The sequence below is a fragment of the Stegodyphus dumicola genome, chromosome 1 (genome assembly GCF_044657685.1).
Source record: "Stegodyphus dumicola isolate Sdum_Otavi_A_Nest chromosome 1, ASM4465768v1".
In the NCBI taxonomy this organism is placed as follows: Eukaryota; Metazoa; Arthropoda; class Arachnida; order Araneae; family Eresidae; genus Stegodyphus; species Stegodyphus dumicola.
The window spans coordinates 54,967,905-54,989,780 of record NC_140768.1 but is presented as its reverse complement, the minus strand read 5'-3'; the positions used below and the strand labels follow the sequence as shown (position 1 = coordinate 54,989,780).

Sequence of the window (21,876 nt, the reverse complement as noted above, 5' to 3'; positions counted from 1 at the left end):
GACATTTCATTATGCCAACGGAAGTAAATATCATGTGGGGTATAGGTGCTAGGGAGAAAAGGAAAACACATGGGGAAAAAGGGGATTAAGATGTGTTTATATTTGTTTGGTATTTGATTGCTAATTTGGTTCTGTTATGTTGCTAAATTAGCATTAAAAGTCGAGTAATGTTCGTCTATTGCGAAAACGCAGGGCAATTACTTTTCAATCCGATTTTATATATGTATTAATATATCACATTCCTGCTCATATGATCTACATATGTATCAGATAACTAGCTACTTTTGACACTTATTTCTAGATGTGTATTATTTTACAACTTCTTGTGCTTTGAAAACCCAAGTATTGAAACATTATGTGTATGCTTGTGAAAATATTATTTCAGATATTCTCGTATAACTAACTATACTATAATCTCATATTATTCAGTTCTCATATAACTACGATAGAAATATGCTTCTATTATTTACTTTAAAAATGCAGTATTTGATAGCCTTCCACATAGTAGCCATTCTAGAATTAGTTCTGTAATGTTATATAATGTTAATTGTCTTATGCATTATTTCGTCTAAATATTCATTTTCATTAAGGATATATAATCAATGTAGAGAATGTGAGTTCAATATATTTTAAAGAGATAATAAACAAAAAATAAAAGGGAGATTACACATGCACTCAGATAAAAGTGACCATATTATAAAGAAAGTTAACAACAAAAGTTTTTCGTTTAATTTCGTTGTTTCCGTCAGACGAGAACAGTTATCGCTCATATAAACCAAATACGAGAAAACTAAATTATAAATCAATTGTATTCGAACTGCCAGAAGAGCAAATACTTACAAATTTCAATTCTATTATGAGTTGCTTTTAATAAAAAAATTAAAGTGTTATAAAATTAAGATGGAAGATGTTAATAAGAATTATTTGAATAAGGAAAATAATCAATCGGATGATTCTTCAACATAAATTATTGGTAGAAAGCTCGGTTCAAGAAAACGATTTTGTATTTATTCGGATTCGTCATCTGATCATAACAATGAAAACATCGCAACAAATAATTCGATTGGACGAAAAAGAAGGCGTAATCCTGCCAAATGAGACCGAAATGCCCTAAAGCATAAAAGAATAAAAGGTTTAAGGATGCAGAAATAAAAGTATGCATTTTAATACCTAAAAATATATTTGTAAATCTGCCATGTCGATTGTTCAATGGGGAATTGTGCTCTAGAGCAGTGGTGCGCAAACATTTTTCGACTGCGACCCCTTTTGTAGAGAGAAAATTTTTGGCGATCCCTAGAGATAAATGTTCACAAATACGATGTATATTTTGCGCATTTCTTTCGTTTCATCGAATAAAAACATCATCATATCTGACTCATATTAATTTTATTTATAATTTTAGGAAAATACTTTTTGTACGAGTATAACACAAAAATCAGTAAATTGCTTTTTAATGAGATGTACGTGGCTGCAAGTTTCTAATTATCTCATCGATGTTTGGATGTATGTTGCTAATTGCAATTCGCATATCATCTTCAGGGTTTAAACGCGAGCGGTATTTAGTTTTTATTGAAACTAGTTTGCTAAATCCAGTTTCACATAAATACGTTGATGCAAATTGTATTAACACTCTGATGGCATTCTTGCATAAAATGGGATATTGTTTTTCCACGGATAGCCAAAATTTTTGGCAAGGCTGAGTCTTAAATTGATTTCGAAGAGTATAATCACTAATTAGATCTATCAATTGCTTTTTCTCACTAATTTGAAGAGTTGAACTGCGTATGTTAAAGGAAAATGGATCACGAATCCAACAAAATCGTTTGCAGGAAAATCCTCGAAAAATTTTCCTTTAACTTTTCAATGTGATTGGAAATGATGTTTTTAAATGTAAATATATTTATATTATTTTCTTGATAAAATCGTTAAAGCAAGGGAACATGTCGATGTTGTTTTTATTCAGTTCAGTTTGCCAGAGACTAAGCTTATTCTTAAAAGCTTGAATTTTACGGGCTGAAGTTATGATAGTTGAATTTTCACCCTACAAGCTCAAATTTAAGTCGTTAAGTTTTTCGAAAATATCAACTAAATAGCTCAGCTTCCCTAGCCAAACTTCATTGATATAATAACTTGCCAATCTATGTTTCTTTTCGATTAAAAACATGTACACTTCATTTCTCAAATCAAATATCCGTCGTAGTATTTTCGCACGTGAAAGCCATCTGAATTCGGTGTGTAACAGTAATCTCTCATACGTTGAGCCCATCTCATTGCAAAGTATTGAAAAGAGACGGCTGTTGTGGCTGTTGCACTTAATGTAGTTAATTGAACTAACAGCGTCTTGTAATATGTTGTGCAACTCTTCATCCATATCTTTTGCGACAAGAGCTTGCCGATGAATCACACAGTGATTAAATACCATATGAGACGCCACCTTCTGAATTAAGCCTCTGAGCCCTTTATTCAAACCTGTTAATGCTGCCGCACAGGTTCAAACCGCAACACAGTTTGCCCAGGTAAGGGACTTTGTTTCAAAATATTCATTTATTACTTCGAATATTTTTTCTCCAGTTGTTTTTCCTTCCAAACTTTTGCAACATAAAAACGTTTATGTTATATCTTCATTAAAAATAAACCTAACGTAAATAATCAGTTGTGAAATTTTAGTAATATCGGTAGTCTCGTCCAGTTGTAAAGCAAATGCAGATGAATTTTGTATGCGTTTTATGACTTCTGACTCGATATTTCGTGACATTTCGTAAATCCTCCGAGACACGGTATCTCTTGATAATGGTATTGTTTTTAGTTCATTTCTATATTTATCGCCATGCATAATTGATGTCATCTTAGTTGCTGCAGGAAGGATAAGGGATTCTCCAATTGTATGGGGTTTCATTGTTTTTCCTAGTAGATAAGAAACTTCTAAAGAAGCTCTAATGCTTTCTGAGGTATTGTAAATTTCTTTAAATGTGCCCTCTGAATTTTCAGATTTTCAGCTCATCTTTGAAAAAAAATCGGCATGTTTATTTTGAAGTTCTTTATGTTTAGTTTCCAGGTGTCTTTTTAATTTAGCTGGTTTCATGCTCTAATTTGCTAATTTTTCGTTGCAAATGACACATATCGGGAGTTCTTCATCATCAACAACACAAAATGTAAAACCATACTTAATAAGTTCCTCATTGTATTTTCTTATTTTTTTAGATCGGGCATTTAGTTCAGTATTTTGCGACTCCTCATCAGTATTTGTTCGTTTGTTAGCTGAAGATGTACCTGGTGTACGTATTACCCATTTATCCCTTATGAAGATAGGGATTAAATTATTTAAACTAAAACAAATAATATATAAAATTTTATCATTTTTTAGTCGAGAAATTCAATAAAATTAACAGTCTTTCTCTAATGATAGTACATACCTGATAACAAAGAGTAGCAAAGCCCGATAAAAATATTAAAAATCATAATTACACAGCGTCACATGATAAACTCGAGGATAAACTAAAACAATTGCTGGCCAACTGCTACATGCTACATTCTACAACTTCATGCGAACATTGATATCAACAGTAAAATAAAATCCTTAGGACAACGGGAAAGAGGAAAAATTCGCTTCCGTGATCAGCCAATCATATGGCAAGGATCAAGGATCAAGAAAGTGCAATTTACGGAGTTCATAGGCAATTACGCCTTTACCTCCACATCTTCAAAAGAAATTAAATCATCCGAAAGAGGGTATTGTCAAATAGGGTAAAAATTTTGATAAGCCGAATGACTTGGATTAAGTGCCTTCACACTGAGTCAAAAAAAAAAGGCAAAAAACTCAGAAGGTCTTAATTTTGCGCCGAAAAAGGGCCAGAATAATTTAGATAGGGGCAGCCAGAAAAATTTTGACTAGAAAAATAAAAGGTGAAGTTTCCTTGAACCTTGATAATCATTTTCTTTGCATACGTCAGATGAAGAACACGCAGGGGAATTCCGATGCGCGTTCTTCGAGGTGGGAGGGAGGAGGGAACCTGTTTACAGGTCGAAAAAGTAGTTCTGTCAGTGATCAGCTGGGAACTTTGGAACTTTGCGGTTATACTGGCTTTCAGCAGAAAATTAAAGTCCTGCTCTTGCCAGTTCCTGATGTGATCCCATGTGGGGCCTGACAGAGTAGAAACCTGAAAGAAATTTTCTCTCGTGGAGGTAGAAGTGTGCTGGAGAGAGAAAAAGAAGCACTTTGTTCCTGTACTGCTACATCTTGGATGGAATCCGCCAAGCAGGGGCCGGAGAAAGAAATTTCGGATGACCTGTGTAGGATAGCCCGAATACTAACTGTTCATTCGTCGGAGCCAGTCACGTGGGAGGTCACCCTCCCAGAAACTGACCCCGATTGATGCTGCTTGAAAACCAGAAAACTGGAACTTAGAATTCTGAACTCAAGAGGTGGGCGGCAAATGGGCGGAGGTTTTTGTCTTCAGCCAGGATTTCGTAGATAAGAATGTCCGTGAAATTAGCGGGATTCACATTGATAATATTATTAAAAAAGTTGTTGTTTATTCTGCTGAGGTAGTCCTGAATAGTATCTATTTTCAAGTCGGAGTGGAGAGTCCTATTCCGAACATAGTAAGGAGCTTTTGTGATGATTCTTAGCACCTTATTTTGAAGCACTTGGAGTTTGTTAATTTCGTTTGCTTTGTAGTTTGCCCAGGCTGGGGAAGCATACGTGAGAATGGGTTGGATGACAGTTTCATAAATCCTCTTTTTCAGTCTGAGGGTGAGGTTTTCATTCTTTAGGAGAGGAAAAAGCCTGAAAATGATCCCGTGTGCTTTTCCGCTTACTCTAAGCATATGATCCTTCCAATTGTAGTTCTTGTTAAGGGTAACTCCCAGGTAATTAGCTTTATCAACTGTAGGGATGATTTTGCCAAAAAGTTTAACCTCAGTTCTGACCCGTTTCCTCTGTCTGCGATTTCGAATGAGTAGAATCTTGGACTTTTCTGGCTGAATGCACGTTTTCCAGCGACTGCACCACCCCTCAATAGCAGGGATTTTCGCCTGAATTCTTGACAAGGCATACTCTGGGTTTAGAGACTTGGTGGCTATCGCTGTATCATCAGCGTAGCTGGCTGCGAGAACATTTGTATCCTCGGAAAAGCATGGGAAATCGTTGGTATAGATGATGTAAAAAAGCGGGCCTAAAATTGACCCTTGAGGAATACCTGCGTAAATATTTTTGACACATGAAGTTGCATTTCCAACTCCAACGGTGCAAGTTCTATTTTCAAGGAAGGACTTGATAATGAGTATCAGATTTCTGGGGAAACCGAGATGAATTAGCTTATAGATTAGCCCTGGATGCCAGACGCGGTCAAAAGCCTTTGCCACGTCTAGCATCAGGATAGCAACACTCATTCTGTTGTGCATAGCCGCGACGATGAACTCCGTGAGCCTGACTAACTGCGTTGTGGTCGAAAGTCCTTTCCGGAAACCGTGCTGGTGATCAACGAGAAAGTCCAAGTTTTCTTGCATTCTGAGATAAATAATGCGTTCCAGAATCTTGCTTATGGAGGACAGCAGGCTGATGGGTCTAAAGTTTGCCGGGTAATCCTGTGTTTTCCCTGGCTTAGGAATCATCAGGATGCTTGCTTGCTTCCAGAAAAGCGGGAAATAATTTTGATACTAACATGCATTGAGAATGCCTGTTAATTTGCATACGGTCTTAAAAGGCATGTTTTTCAGCATCTGGTTCGTGATCTTGTCCTTTCCTGGAGCTTTCTTTAATTTAACCCTTAGCCTGTCGAGTGATTATCTGCGAATCTCTTTAAAACTGTCGCTAGTTTTGGACCGAACTTCCCGTAAAATGTCGCGAAAATAACCCTAAACCTCTGAAAATTGTCAAGCAGTTCTTTTGTTATTTCCCATCCCTCCCAGAATTTTACTTCAATGGTTCCGCTAAGTGAGATTGATTGCCATATATTGTTCAGTACCTGTGAGCTCTCAAGAGAATTGCAAAAGGCTAGACTCTCCCTGATGTCCGTCTTAATGCCGCAGGCTACAGCTGCGAAACTTGAAAGTTTCCTTCCCTTAAACAATCTTATCTCTACATATCTTCTCTACATATAATAAAAGAAAGAGTCTGTCTGTGTGTGCGCGCCTTTCGTTCGCGCTGCGCGTAAGCTAGTAGACCCACGGCTACGAAATTTGGTACATAGGTACATCTACACAAGAGCCAGTGCACTTCGAAGCGATTTTTTCGAAATTCAAATTCGAATTTTTTTTTATTTCATGTTTTGTAACGAAATAGTGTCATTTTGAAACATAATGGGCTATAGGAAAGTGAGATTTTACTCTACACACTCCATTTTCACATCGTCATGAAACGTAGGCACTTAGCTATTTTACGAACTTAAAATAAATTTCGTGTTTCAATAAATCGATTAAATACGAATTTATTTAACAAAGGGAGCTTAACACTTCTTCAATGGGATTTTTTCTAAAAAAGTTTATTTTTAAAAATATACAGATTATTTTTCTTTGATTTTTGGACACGTTAAACTTTCATCCTTGCGAATGCTTTCGGAAAAATTATAATATTTTGTATTTTTAAGATTTTTTAAATGAAGCTTCCGAGTACATTTCTCACATCTTTAAAAATGTGATTTTGGCAACAATTTTCCTGTCTTATTGTTGTTGATAGATTTTTGATGAAATCGCATCATTTTGAGTAGTTTCATTCTTTTAGAATTATGGGTTTGGCAACAATTTTTCATCGTATTTCTTATGTCACTGTTTTTAAGAGATTAGCATATTTCATTGTCATTTTTATATAAATATAATATATTTTTATTGATTTTTTTTTTTTTTTTTGATAAAGTTGTTCTGTGGAGTAAAATTCTGCGCGGAATTTTATGTTTTTTGAGTTGCTTTCATGTCATTTTTTTGCTTATTTCACTGTTTATAAGATATTGAAAAGTTTTACATGATTTTTGTTCTTCTACGGAAAGTTGGTTAATTTTTTAATTAGGATAATTAATATTTGTATTAAGGGATATAGCTTATTTCATTGTAATTTTTTCCCTTGAAAACATAAGATAAAATATCATTAATTATACTTTGCTTTTCAGAATTTTTGGTTTTTTGCATTCCTTTATTTTATTTATTGCTCATTTCACTGTTTTTAAGATATTGAAAAATTTTGACTGATTTTTTTAGGAAACAAAGTTATTAACCTCCTTTATACCATTTGAGTTCTTAAGATTTTGCAAAGGGAATTTGGTTAATTTATTTATTAGGATAATTAATATTTGTATTAAGGGACATTGCTTATTTCATTGTAATTTTGTTATACGTAATAACTTTTTTTATGAAGTTGTTCTGCAGAGTAAAATCCTACGCAGTTTTTAAATTTAACGTTTGGAGTTCCCTTCAGCCATTTTTCCGCTACATTTAAAAGCCAGACGAAGGCTCGCAGCGAAGCTGATAGTTTTCAAATAAATTGGTTTTAAAATTTACCCGGTTAAATTTTAAATTATTACGCATTTTTAACCTAAGTAACCTAAATCTGTATGTCACTGATTATCACCGGAATTTCAATGCAGACTGATTAAACTGCTATCACTAAAATTATATTCTGACAAATATCTGGTGCAATTTTCATTCCTTCTGAGATATTGCTGAAACATTTCGTATTATTTCCGATTTTCTGTATTTTTGTCATTAATTAAAAATCTTTAAAACCTTCTGCATTTTCCTATATTCTTCAACTGCAGGCAACTAATAATTATTTTAAATAATTTCTTTTTTCCTTAATTATTACGTAGTTTTAAGAGAGTAATAAACGAAACATTTGGGTGTTTTTAAGGGTGGTAATATTAATATTAAATTTGCATTTTACTTTTTCATATACATTCAAGATATTCAGAAAGGGAATTATAACATGAAACCGTTTTCAGTGTATCATAAATTTATGGATTCAAATTAAAAATTCTTGCTTTCCTGTCCAAGAAACACTAGTAAATTTTTTCTGAAATAGGAAGGATGAGACATATTAATAACAAACAAAGCAATTAATTTGGAAGTCAAAGAACAAAAATCAGCGTTATATTTTCAAATTTTCACAGGACTAGTTTCGATGGTTTTACCGAACCATCATCTTCAGCTGCAAAAGCGCAAATGAACGAGATAAGATATAATGAAAATTAGATTGTGAAAATTTGAAAATATAACGCTGATTTTTGTTGTTTGACTTCCAATTTAATGTTTGTTCGGCTTGTTATTGTATCTTAATTAAACAAAGCAATGTTGTTACTTATTAGCTTACAATTTAATTTATTCGATATGGTATTTTTGTAAAGAAAGAATGTTGCTGTACATTTGGTAAAGTATAAATAAGCATTTCATTTAATAATTATAAAAGTTATATATTTTTTCGGAGATATATTTTCCGGCAATATTTTTTTTTTCTAGGGATCCCAGCATACATTTTTGAAGCATTATGCTCTAAATAAATGTCTTGTTTAAACATAGCATTTATTGTTGACAAATCTCCAACCAAAGGATATACCTTACTAGGAGGATATTCAAACAAAAATTTTTATTAGAATAAATATTTTCGTTATTTTAATACTACTAATAATATACAAACATTAGTTTAAGTTCAGTATAGTTGAGTGAATAAGATTGCTGGATGTTGGTATTTTGTTGTTGGCAACCGAACAGTTTAGCTGCTTGTGGTATTTATGATTTTCCCAATGCGTAACGTGAATTCAAGCCAATTTTATTTAGAAAATTGCCCACGAAGGTGTTCTCTTAAAGCAGATAACCCATGACTTCTTAAAAACTGTAAAATATAATCTGTGGATATTTTCCGTTATACGATAACACGAAGAAAATGATTTCCTATACGAAACATATGATCAGCGCTATTATTGCCCGCCGTTTAATTAAATGCATCCATCTTATTCCTTACAATTAATTTTCCTTTTTCAAAGAAAGTTTGATTTCAGTAAAATGTACTATTTACAATGTGTCATTTTATTTTGCTCGTTTTTTATGCAGATATTCAAATTCAGATAGATATTGCGTAAGTTCAGAAAGCCAACTAGTCTCCAAGCGGTAAGATAGCTGAGCACCGGTAAATTCTAGCGGCTGCATGGGAGGCTTAGGGGTTTTTCATAAGTACAATTGATTGTGAATTAACAGTTTGTTTCCCAAAAAAAAAAAAAAAAAAAAAAAGTCTACTCTGAAGACTTCCTTTCCCTTAGACAAATAGGTCCTGTGTGCTTTATCATAATCCAAAATCTTAAGCGTATAAATCTTTTATCATAGCCGATGATGACGATAAAATATTTTCTATCTGATGTGTCAAGTTAGCGTAATTGTATATTTCTAACGAAAATTGTTTGGCTCATGTTACCCTATAATGAAAAAAAGATTCAAATCGGTTTTAACTTAAACAGTATTTTCATTATTAATTATATCACGAATTTTATCAATAGTATTCTTAGTATTAATTGCAGGCATGTATTCAAGAATATAATATACACAAAGCTGTGTCTAATGATTACGGCTAATTTTTATATAAAATTTTATAGTATAAAAATTTAGGTTCATAGGTCAGCCATATTTGAAAGAGTACTTGTGTATTATAAGAAAAGAGAGAGAGAAATTTAAGAATCAAAAAATTTACCACGAAGTAATATAAAAATGCAATAGAATACAAAAGAGTACAATACTATTTCATGTTTTGTGGATATACTTGAAGACAGAAACATGTTTCAGCTGTATTCGTTCATCGGAGAAAAACTTTTCATATGAAGCTATTTTTTTCAAATCTTTCACTATACAGGTAATACAAAAGCAGTATAGGAATTTCTTTTCTTAATACCCAACCGAAGAGCTGAAGGGACGTACAATGATTAACATACAATGGGTGCCTTGAATTATTTTGCTTTACATGCAGTTTCCTTATATATGCAAAACAAAATAAATTTTCACCCATTCCAAGATTTCAAGAACTCACAGAGAGAGAGAGAAATATATATAACAAATTTTATTGCTGTCTGACTTCGGGAACATCTTCCAACTCAAGCTTTCAAGCTTCAAGCTATTCAAATACGAACGCTTCTCAGAAAAGCCATTTGGACCGCATCTGCTTTGTTAAAGAAAACCTTTTGGGGGGTAAAATTATCCACTTCATCGGGTTTTTCAAACAAAGCAGTCAGTGGTCCTGTTACTACCTGCTGACCTAGAGAAATTTCTCAGAAACTTTTGTTCGAAAAAAACGAATTTCATATTTTTAAGAATTTCCATTCTGACAGCAAGATTTTGTTATTTTTCATATATAGATGAAAAGAAACTAATTTGTTTTTAATAAAGAAGAAAAAATTAATAAGCTTATTTAAATTTTTTACACAGCACCGAGTAAGGAGACGAAATTTAATTTTCTTTATAAATATTTTTCTCAGACAATACTTTAGTGTTTTTCAAATTACGAGAATAGCGCGTTAGTGCATGCATTTTCAAATCAGATTTATTTAATTAATATATATGGATATGCCGAACAAGCACACTTTCGCACACATACACTGTATATTAGTACATACTAAAAAATGAAATAAAATTTGAAAACAAGCAATTTAAAAACTACTGTATTGAAAAATTGTTTTTACCTCATTTTTTTTTCCGTTATATACATTTACTTTAGTTTTTTTATATGCATTTACTTAATTTATTTTCTTATATGCATTTACTTAATTTTATTTTGTTATATGCATCTGTTAGTGTTTTTGAAAAATTTTTAGATTTTTTGAGTATGGCAAAGGAAACGAGATCTATCAGCCGAAGGCAATGAATGTCTCCATGGGCGACTTTCTAAGTAAAACGTAGTCATGTTCATGTTACACATAGGGGAAATCACAAAATTCAACCAGTTCGTTTGTTTTGGTTCGAATACGAGTCGAAATAACAATAATCAGATATCTTAGCCAGGAGGCCATTGATTGGGTTTGACAGATTTGAAAACCTAATAAATAGTATTTAATAAATATAATATTATTAAACGAATCGGATTTATATAAACCAAATAAAATTCTTATATCGAACACAACTAAAACTCGATATAACTTACACTGATAAACTGATGTGTAATAACACTGATAAATTAAAATACTAAATGGAATATACATTAATTCTACATAGATAATTTTTTGTAATTTATTTCGCTGGGAATGTGTGGCCGCAAAATCCTGATTATATATACCCTTATTTTAAGGTTATCACATATCTGATGGTTTGACTTTTACCTCAAAACACAAAGAATCCACAAAATTCAGTAAAATTAATAACTTTATTTCCATGTTGAAAATTCTCTGAATCTTTTCAAATATAAAAGCACACGCGCCAAGCAGTTTGCTTTAAATAAATATATGCAGCAACGAGAAGATGCGCTTTTGACAGCAACTCATTTCGAAAATCGAAAATTTTTCTAAATGTAAGAGATTTGTCGCTTAAATTAATTTTTCATTAAACAAAAAAACAAAATAGAATCGCATATTATTAAAAGAATTTTATTGATAATTCAGATTCTGAAAACAAGAACATTGTTGTTATAAAAAACAAAGAAAAAATAAACAACATATTTCATTCAACGGGAGCCAACTTTGGCGCATGAACTTTTCAACATAAAAATATTTGAAGCATGTTATGGATAAAGGTTTATTTGATTATGGCAAAGTACTCGATGGTTATTTGCCTAAGGTGAAGGATGCCTTCGTTCGAGGACTGCCTAACGGAAATTAGCTTGCATACATGTTACACATATGGAAAACTAAGAATATCATCCTGGCAACCAGCTCGTTTCCCGGGATTCGAACCCCGGACAGAACCACCAGTTGTTCCGTTAGACTCCGCTCAGTCCCTGGTGGGCTGTCCGATAACGGAAAAGTTCAAAATTTCATATTAGAGGAAAAGTAGTAGCATAGTATAATTCGAAGTTATTGCCATTTCAGTAAAGTGAAGAGATTTCAAGAATGTTTAATTATTTTATTTAGCTTATGACAAACTAAATAAAATAATTAAACATTCTTGGAATCGCTTCTCTTAACATACTGGTAGTTTGACCTGCATTCAAACCCCCGTGAACAAGCTGATTGCATGGGCCTTTTTATGGTTTTAACTTTTTGCAGTGCGAGATTGTTTCCCTTAGAAAATCTGTCACGAAAGCATACCTCCCCTTAGACAGATCGCCTTCACGTGCTTAATAATCTAACAAGCCAAACCAAACACAACCCGAGCGAGGACTCTTAGTCAAGGCACGTCATCATGAAAAGCTAAATAAATTGTCTCATATTCACATTAAACATGCGCAACAAACATTCGCTAAAACTGGTATGCAGGCAATCCATTCATCAGGATTTGAACCCGCTTCAAACTATTAGTATTCAACGATTTTACCGCTACTTCGTTGGCGGCCTTTTGTAGTATCTATAAGAAAAGTAATCGCAAAGACACAATCATTGCGTATCGACGGATGAACTAAGTTCGGAATTTAAAGAATAACTTTCATTCGTGCTATTGCTGTTAGCATTGACATTTGGACAGATGTTAATTTATTTTAAATTCTTTTAATGTAATTAATTTATATCTTTAAATAATTGATCTTCTGACTGTAATTTTTTGTGCGCAGTATATCTAACCCTTCCGTACACTAACCGTTTTAATTAATTTACACTCCATTAATTTTAAGAGATTTTATATCGATAGATTTCTTTCCAAAAATGTTTCAAGGATTACATATTTTTTTCTTTAGATTTCAAAACATTTTGTATTTAAAATCTTAATAATAAAATTTTTAAAACAAATATTCTAGAAATTCCTTCGGCGTATTCATTTATTCCATTTAGTTGAAGTTTCGAGTAGAATATCTTCCTTTCAACATTCATATAATTTTTATATGTCAGTTCGCCATTTCTACGGAGCATAGAACCACACATACGAGTACAAAACTCAGGCATGCTGCACTGTTTTAACATTTAAGAACAGCACAGTTTTAACATTTAAGAACAGCACAGTTTTAACATTTAAGAACAGCACAGTTTTAACATTTAAAAATGTAAAAAGAAGAATATAACATTATAATAACGCGCATTTGAAATACGAAGGCAAACAAGAAAGCTGGTTGCAACATTTTATGTTGTTTCCTGACGAATCAGAAATTGTAATCATTTTTCAATACAAAAATAAAATATTTGATTCTATAACATATAGGCATAAAGGCGTCCTCCGTTACAATTCTTATTTTTTCTTGTTTCTACTAAAATTCAGCAATGTACTATAACAACGTCGGATCCTGTTTGACTTTCATTTGTATAAAGTACCACAAGGCAAACAGTTGTAAAACGATTTATCTTCTTTCGCAAACTTTTAGTCGGCACACAGATAATACACACCTGCTGTCTGACAAAGATACTTCACTCTAAGGACTTTTTCCTAAAGTGCTCTTTTGAAAGAGACTTCACACCCTATTAAGAGCTTTATGTCAACTGACAGCCGCCTGCAGAAAGGTAGGGGAAGGAAGACCAGATCGCGTCGTCTAAACACGTCTTAAGCAATCTTCGCGAAATTCGGGCTTCGTGTATACACGTCTTAAGCATTTTTCGTGAGATCTGAAATTCGTGTAAAGACGTCTTAAGCATTTTTAAAGAAATTCCAAAAACGTTTAAACACGTCTTAAGCAGTTAAAGGGTTAAGTCCCTTAATAATGTTCTGCACTTCGTGCGGCGTGGTTAGTTTGATAGATGGTTCCGTAGAAGGGGAGTGCAGCCATTGATCGTTAAGGTAATGAACTTGAATGTCCGAACTATGATCTGAGGGGAAGGAATTTGGAATGAACTGTTTAGAAAGGTGTTCCGCAAAAAGTTCCGCTTTGTCTTTATCGGAGTAAGCAAATCCATTATCGCATTTAAGCGGTTTTCTGGCAGAGCAGGGGCGTTTTAGTGTCCTTGTATGACGCCAGATGGCGCCAGGTTCGTTGTTGATCTTTTCCATCTTATCCTGCCATAAGCTAGAACGATGGTCCTGAATCTTTTGCTTGATTTTCCTATTAAGCCTGTTAATTTGAGTTTTGATAGTAGGATCCCAGGTGAGATTAAATTCCTTTCGGAGATGATTTCGAAAGCAGATTATTTCGCGAATATTGGCAGGAAGCGTGTGCTCATGTCTGACACGGTCGTAGCTAGGGACTTAGCAGAATGCAGGTACTAAGTAAAGTCTGTTATAGCACGTTCAATATCCGAAGTGCTTTGTAACGAGTCACAATTAAAATCAGTGGTCATCAAAGTATTATGATAAAGATTCCAATCAGTATGCTTAATTGGCGGTAGGTTCTTAGCATTTTCCACTCCAAGCAAGCACAGGTACATGATCAGAAGACATGTCACATGTTACCGTAATAGCCATAGGAATATTGAACGTCGTAATAAAAATATCCAGAATGTCAGGCCGATGGTTGAGCATATTTGGCCTATAGGTAGGCTCATCCGGCACATGCAGAAAGACAGGGTAATTACACACAAAATCATGCACTATGCGTCCATTATAATTTGAGTTGCGGCATCCCCAGTCGAGATGCTTGGCGTTTAAATCGCCACCTAGAAAGATGGGGGAGTCTGAGTTAATAAGTCTATCCAGAATTTCAGCACTGAGCTTGTTCCCAGGGCGGTTATACACCGCACAGAAAGTGACATCCCCAATGTTGGGTAGATTCACCATCACTTTAACACTTTCCATTCCATCACAATTTTCTGCACTTTTCAGATATGAATCAAATATCTTTTTAACATAAATGAGCACTCCGCCACCACGGTGGTGGAGTCTGTCACTACGGTAGCTGAAATATTTGGCTATTCTTAAGGAGTGGATCAGCTGGGAGGGAGAAGTTTCATTTTTGACCGCTATTCAATGCGGTTTTTAAAAGCAATCAGGTGACGACGTGAAGTGTTCGCTTCCGTGATCAGCCAATCAGATAGCGAGGTACGCGGTGTATCTGATAGTCACGTCGTCACTCTGACTATCAGATACACCGCGTACCTCGCCATGTGATTGGCTGATCACGGAAGCGAATTTTTCCTCTTTCCCGTTGTCCTAAGGATTTTATTTTACTGTTGATATCAAAAATCAAGGAAATGTATTGCACCTTTTTATTCTTTTCAAAACTTTTTAAATGTTGACTCCTCTCTCAAAATTTATTTCTGGCCCTTTTTAAACACGAAATTTAATTTAAAGACTTTCTAAGAGTTTTCCTTTTTTCTCATGCGGAAGGTATTATCTGAACAGCTTTTATTTTTATAATTAGGCTTCAAAATTTTCCCTTATTAGATGAATCCCTCTTTTGATGTAATTATTTTATCTCTGATGATGTGGAGTTAAAGGCCTAGCCTAGCGCACTCCCTAAATCAACTTCCTTGATCCTCTTTCCCTGCGGTTAACGTCTAGTCAAATAGGCGCTTTTCAGTAAAAATGCGAATTACCGCGAAGAGGGCGCTATCTACCGGAGTGAAAAACTTGCGTCTTCACACTTTACATACATTACACATTACGGTCAAAGAAAGAGCGGACAGCATGAAATTGAAATTAAACAGTGAGTGACGGCGCTTCACTCTTTATATATACACTGTATGGTATGCAGCATGCAGGCTAATGCATTTCATAAAAATTTGGCGACCCCCAAAAAACTTCTGGCGACCCCCACAGGGGTCGCGACCCCTAGTTTGCGCACCACTGCTCTAGAGTACCATTAATACCAATTATTGATTATTTTTAGCTCCTATAATGCCTACAATGATGGCATGCCTATACGTCCAAGAGGTGCTACAGTCTGCTGCCCTATTATATCCTTCAAAGGGTTCCAGATTGCATTTTGTAATAGAAAACCCCAATCCCTACACAGTTAATATAAGAAGGCAACCTTAGAAAAATGACTGGTGGATTTCTTCAAAAGCAATCCGATATACAGATTTTCTGCCAATAAGAATGCATGAAACATACTTAGTGTTTGAAATTTTTTTTATTAGGTTAAGACTCAGGATGAATGAAGGTCAGTATCATATTTTACTATACTTCTGGGCAGAATCCGAGCCTTCATTGGATCGATGCCTTACCGACTTAAAAACTGTAACAAAGAGGACAGCCGTTAAGTAAATAGCTCAGATATTTACCCACTGCCATTCTTGTTTAAAATAATCCTTCTCCTCAAACGTAATTCGTTAATTTTTTATCTATGTACCAATTTTTTCTCATTTATAACATTTTTCTATGATGCTATATTTTCTGTGGGAAACATTGCATAATGTAAGTCGCTGGAAATTTGTCTTCTTTATTACATTATGACATATCTTATGACATTTCGAAGAGAAGTTACATGAGACTCAGAATCGCAATCTTGCTACTGTAATCTTGTAACAGTAAAGGTGTATACATGTGGACATATTCGTGCTTCCTAAGAATGATTCTAAACTATTGAAGACGCTAAAGCAACGAGAGTAATCAGGGTAATCAGGGTAAGCAATCAGGGTAAGCTACATAAATATGTAGCACTGATTTAGAAAGTTCTGTTCAATTTTTTAAACTAATCATACGATTTATGCAACTTCTACAACAATAACATCATTTATGCTACTTACACTGTTTCTTGATGCTTTAGTATCTTCAACATTTGATTTTAGGCGTGTTATTTTAGTTTATATATGATTCGTAATTTTTATGCTTTTTCAACTGCTAAATGTATTTTATTTAATCTACTGTGTGGTGACTGACAATTTTGCCACCTAAAACTGTTCTTCGTATCTATTATGACCCACCAGCGGCCGAGCGGTAAAGACGCTGAACACTGATAGTTCGGTCCGCTGAACACTGATAGGCTATTTAAAACTCAGAAACAACTTTGTCTTCACAATCTTTCTCTTCCCGTTAATGTGTTTTTGAATTGTAGGCGATTAAGTCTAGACATCATAAATTATAATCCCCTTTGGAAATAAGGTTCCTAGTTTACAAATTTAAAAGTAAAATAGAAGTTAAGAAGGGAAAGAAACTAAACAGTTGTCATGTTCAATTGTTACCTTGATCAATATTGTGGTTGGCTCTCTTAACGCTGGGTCCGTGTTTCAAATCAAGGAGAAAACATACATGTATGTGAGTGTATAGTATCTGTGCGGCATGGGGTACATAAAATGCTGGTGAGCTGAAATTCATCTCGAATGGTTTTTATGGTAGGATACGAGTAGTGGCACACCTGCTCGAATCAGTCCCTGTCCGAATTGGGGCGGAACTGCATAGCGAGTGCGTGTGGATTATACCTGTACGAACACTGATGAATTTCTAGTACGCCACTAACTTTTACCCGTACCTGTAATATTAAGTTTAGTTAAAAAAAGTAAATTTACATGTACGGAAACATTAGCTAATTCATGTTTTGCTGTTGTCAGCTTCATAAAAGTAGAATTAAACAAATAATTTATATGATCTTTCATACGCAGGAAATGATACACATTGAAATGTATGAAAAGTAATTAATAATGTGTCTAAGATTAGTCATTAAGTGTAGCGTTTGTAGTAAAAATATCAAATCTCTCTTATCAGAATCTGTCATGAATTTGTTGGACCATAGCTCATTGTACACAACCTGTTATTTTTGTTTTAATGATTAAATTAATTTTAATTTTAATGATTAATCGTGATATGCTATAACACTTGTGCAGTCAAGATGGGAAAAGTGTTAGCGGCTCTCACTGCTATACCGAAAGGACAGGTTTGAACACTGGATAAAGCATGGATATAAATTGTCTGTCCCTTCACAAGAGGCAACTACGGCCCGCCTATTAGGTGCCTTCATAATATAGAAACCACCGCTTTCGGCCTTACTAGTGGCCAATGGCTATTAACAGCTAGAGCCCGCCATAGGGCAAGAAACTCATGTATACGATATTTTAAATTATTATGCTTCACACACGTCAGTTTTTGTGTTCAGTGTATTTTAAATTACTATGCTTCACACACGTCAGTTTTTGTGCTCAATCTGCATCTATAACTTTATTTCGTAATTAACGTCTTATCAAAGGTAAAGATATATGTGAAGAGGATACTAGATATTTCGTAGCAGAAGACATGAGATTTAAATTTCTCCTCGATGGGTATGAGCCATATATGTTTCTACTACTAAGCCTCGTAACGATTTATATTGTAAAAGTACACATGCAGCAAAGCACTAATCTCTGTCCTATGTTAAGCACTTTCGTGAATATTTACAAACAGTATGTTTTAAAGAAATATATATACTAACACTGGAAAATCTTCTTCTTGATCTTAAAATGCAACAGAATGATAATTTACAGAACCAAAAAATAACATTATTTATTCTTTTTTTAAAAGTAATCTTACTAAAAAAAAGTCTGAAAGCTTTCAGATTTTACATTACGCTCAAAGGGGCGTTTTTTAACGTTTTGTGTGTTACCTTTATTTATTAAATATCATGTTTTTCGCACTTAAACCATAAAATTCAATTCAACGGCAATATCGCAAAATAATTTTAAAATGACCATATCTTTAGATTTTCCGATACTCAGTCTTGCGCGCTGGAGATAATTTCCCCCCTTACAGTGTTGCCATTGCTCACTTTGAAACCGTTGAGTTTGTTAATCAAAAATTTGTTAACGTGTTACAAAATATGAAATCGCTAATAAAATTAATTGCAAATTAGGTTCCAGATTATGCAATTCCAGGTGCCCATATTCGGAAGATTACGTTATTCAAAATTAAATGGCTGTAGGCAGACCCGCGCCGTTAATAGGTGCAGGGTCGTGCGCCGCACGACGGCGCCGAGTCAAAAAGGCGCAGGGCAGCCTTAAAAACAAGCAGTCCATTTTGCTGCATGTCTGAACAGGAAAATTCCTTTCTTGTTCGAATGTAAAACTGCATGATCCCGACGCGTATATAAGGGTAGACGCTTTCGACAAATTGCCGAATCCTTACTTTGTATCTACTGTCGTAATCATAGTAATTTGTACAACGTTTATCATTTTTGTGATTTTTTTTGGGGGGGAGGGTAATTGCTTGTTGTAATTGTTATTCTACATAAGAAACATATACGTGCAATTACATATTACGTTAAACTTAGGTTAGCTTTTTAATGAAGAAAAGCAACAATTTGAGCATAAATACTTGAAAAATGTTTTTTACATAAACCATTTGTTTATTAAATTAAAAATTATTAGCTTTTGAAAAGAAAAGATTGACAGATTACGGAATATCACTGACTTTAAAATATACCTATTCGAAATTTGAAGTGAAATAAAAATATGCAAGGTGTTTTGAAATTAAAAATTGACCATTTTCCCATTTTTAGCTATATATAGACAAAAAAAAGTTTCGTCTGTTATAAGAACTATTGCGTCTTAAATACATACTTTAAATTACGTCTTAAATACATACTTTAAATTTGATTTATTTATTTTAATAAACAAAAGAGTACCACCAGCTCCTTGAATTATTTAGTATTGATATAATCCACTGACTACCAATAAGTATGTAACGTTGCGCGCCTCCAACTTGCACGCAACCAAGAGGTGACTGTGGAAACTGGATAAAACACAGAGTCTTGTGAAGGGTTTAAGTCCCTTTTTATTCAACGTAATAAATTACAATTGCGTGCTCTTGACGCTCACAGACTGCGCCAACTCGGCGGTCAAATAAAAATAATAACCTGAAAAGGAACTAAAGACAAGACTCTAACTACGAGGCTCTCTAAAATAACTAACTCACCGCGTTTTACAATACCGCTGCTAATTCAGCAGACTTGAAGCTCACTTGAACGATTAACACTACTTCCCGCCAAGCACATAGGCCGAAACGCGGGGTTCTTCAATTTCTCGCTAACTACCTCCGCGCTCGTGAAGTAAGAATATCACACACCGAACTTGTTTCCTTTCTATTTAAATCATAATACTTCCGCTGATAATTTGAATCCTTGCGCGTTCTACTAAAATTTACATATTCTGGCATTGGCAGTTCCAGGGGAAAGTAAGGCTTGACAGGAAAGATAGTTTAAACTTAAAATAAATGTTAGTTAAAATAAATATAAACCCTACAAGTATTTGGACACCTATGCAAATGACGATATCGCGGTCCTAAGGGACATCACGGACTCCGCCGGTATATATCGTGTAGGAAACAGCATCGGCTTTAGTAGCATGCAAGATGCCTCGCAGTTCGGAGCTCTGTGATTTCGAGAAAGGTGTAATTATCGGGTATCACAAATGTGGCCGACCCTTACGGGACATATCTAGCGAACTGAACTACCCAAAATCGACAGTGGCCTATGTGATTATGAAGTGGAAGGTGAGCGGTGATTGTCAGAATGTGCCCCGAGTCGGCAGACCAACGAAACTGGGAGATAGAGACCGACGAGTACTGTCCAGAAAAATTCGGAAGAACCGCACCCAACCGATGGCCCTCATCCGCGACGAGTTTCAACAGGCATCCGGGAGTATTGTTTCAATGAATACCATCCGTAAGGAAGCACATCTGCTTAGTTTTCATTGTCGTGCTGCTACCCATAGGCCTTTGATCACAAAGTCCAACCGCGCTGCTCGGATAATGTGGTGCAAAGCACATCAAAATTGGACCGTAGATCAGTGGAAACGGGTTCTTTGGAGTGACGAATCAAGGTTCACCCTTTACCGTTCGGATGGCAGGGTCTGGGTCTGGCGTCTAGCTGGAGAACGTCTCCTGTCAGAATGCATTGTGCCAACAGTCAAGTTCGGCGGAGGTGGAATTACGGTCTGGGGGTGTTTCTCCTGGTATGGTCTGGGACCCTTGGTCCCCATTCATGGTGAGCTCAACTCCGATGCCTACTGCACTATTTTGGATGACAATGTGCTTCCTACGTTGTGGTAGTTTTACGGGTTGGACCCCTGTTACTTTCAGGACGACAATGCCAGTTGTCATGTTTCGACGTTAACCAAGGCTTAGTATGGTGCCAATGGATTTCATCGAATGGACAGGCCTGCCCAAAGTCCAGACCTAAACCCTATCGAGAACCTCTGGGACGAGTTGCATCGCCGAATTAAGGGGTGCACTACTTGTGCAAAATCGGTAAAGGAACTTCTATGTCTTCTCCAAGCCGAGTGGAAGAAAATACCACTAGCTGTCATACAAAGACTTGTAGAAAGTATGCCCCGGAGGGTCCACGCTGTAATTACCTCTCGTGGAGGCTCTACCAACTATTGATTTTGAATAAAGTTAGTTTTTCTTTTCTATCACAGGTGTCCAAATACTTATTGGTAGTCAGTGTAGTTCATATATTTTTTCAACAGTGGTTTAAGATATACTCAATTTTTCAGAACTAAGGTAAAATATTTCAGACAGTGACTTTCCGAGTGTTTTTAAGAAGAAAAGTTATACGCAATAGTTCTTATAACAGTTATTTTATTTTATTTTACTTCCACTTTTTCCAGATGTCAGAAGACAAACAGAAAAAACTGTCTGGGTATCAGAATTTACTGATGAAAAGAAAGCGAAAAGAAGACGTAATAAATCAGAATTGCAAAATTAATCAGTTTTTCCAAAACCCAGAGAATACGCAAGCTGACGCTACCAGCACTATTTGCCCATGAGCGTCTCAATTACCAAATTTTTCCTAAAAGAAACCTGATAATTAGAAAATGTTTTTACCCGGGAATTACCTTCAGCTTTAGTGGAGCCGGTCGAAACATCAGAAGAAATTATAGAAAATCTTTTATCAAATGTCTGTCGTTTGGCCAGTAAGCCATTAGACAATAGGCTCTCCATCTCGCCACACGACAATCAAGAGCAGATAGTGCAGGGCACTCGTCCAAGCAGTCATAT

General features: G+C 34.9%; 1 protein-coding gene across 1 annotated transcript in view; it reads right to left on the bottom strand.

The window, feature by feature from the left end:
* The window catches only part of Ccs (Copper chaperone for superoxide dismutase), a 151,323-nt gene that overhangs the window by 36,142 nt on the left and 93,305 nt on the right, over window positions 1-21,876 (bottom strand). The window lies entirely within an intron of this gene.